This window comes from Acomys russatus, chromosome 23, assembly GCF_903995435.1.
Source record: "Acomys russatus chromosome 23, mAcoRus1.1, whole genome shotgun sequence".
NCBI classification, from domain to species: domain Eukaryota; kingdom Metazoa; phylum Chordata; class Mammalia; order Rodentia; family Muridae; genus Acomys; species Acomys russatus.
Window position 1 is genome coordinate 56079524 of NC_067159.1, and position 1171 is coordinate 56080694.

Here is a 1171-nt window from a genome sequence, read left to right on the forward strand (position 1 = left end):
ACTATAAAGTAATTTGCTTTCTTCTTTTGGGAAAGATCAAGTGCCTTTGCACTCTTGCCTTCTGACTTGCTATTAGGTTAAAACACAAAGTGGGGTTGTTTTTCTTCTCCCTACATTTGAGTGTGTCTCTGATGAGGAAAAGTAGCTGGCCAGAACCAGATGATGTAGAACACAGAAGCCAGCTTCAGTGCCCTATTTATAAGACAACAGGGTGCTCTGCTCGGAGAGCCAGGCTTCTTCAGGGAGCCCACAGGCAAGTCTGTTACCAAGCGACAACTGATTTCTTATGAAACCCAAATTTAAAAGCCTACATCATTAATTAGGCAGATAAGGATGATGCCTTCCATCTGCTAGTAACCTACAAGCAAGACTTGGCTCTGTACTAGTGTGGATCAAGTGCCACCATTTTGTTTTCGGTCAGCTGTTGTTGTTGTTACAGTCAGAGATGTGTTCTGAGGTAAGAGGGAGGAGCCTGTATTTAAAAATCATTTATTAGCTAAGGCAGGTGAATATTTTACCTGTCAGGGATGATTCAAGAGTTCTAACCTGGAGTTAGCTTTGGATTTTCTTAACGTAAACTACTAGTAATTGCAAATGAAAGTTCACAGCAACTCACAAGCTTTATATTAAGTGATGCCAAGCATTGAGTGTACAAAGAAGTGTTAAATAAATTGCCAGATTGTCTGTGTTTTATAAATGTAAAGACTATTTATCAGGGTTCTAACCCTATATGTGGTGCTTCTCGTGAAATGTAGAGACCCTGGAGAAAAGAGGGGACAGAACCCAACAAAACGGTTAGGGGGGAAGTGGTTAGAGGAGAAAAGGCGTAGCGAACACAGCTCAGCCCTGTATACACATAACATGGGGCAACGGCCATGATTATAAAGGGTTAGCTGCCATTCCTCTGATAAACTGGCATGTAGCCACTAAATGCCACTAAAACATTAACGCTCTGTGTTCTGCTTGTGAACTGGACTAAGTGATATCTCCCCTCAGGTGGGTAGAGGACTGAGACACACTTCACATGTAAATATAGTTGACCATTCTCTCAAATAAAAAAAAAGATTATTCTTTAGTCAACCTTCTTCTATATTTCACAAAAGTTTCTGTTACATATTGTATACTGTATTATACACAAACACACACACACATATATTAACAGAATGTTGTT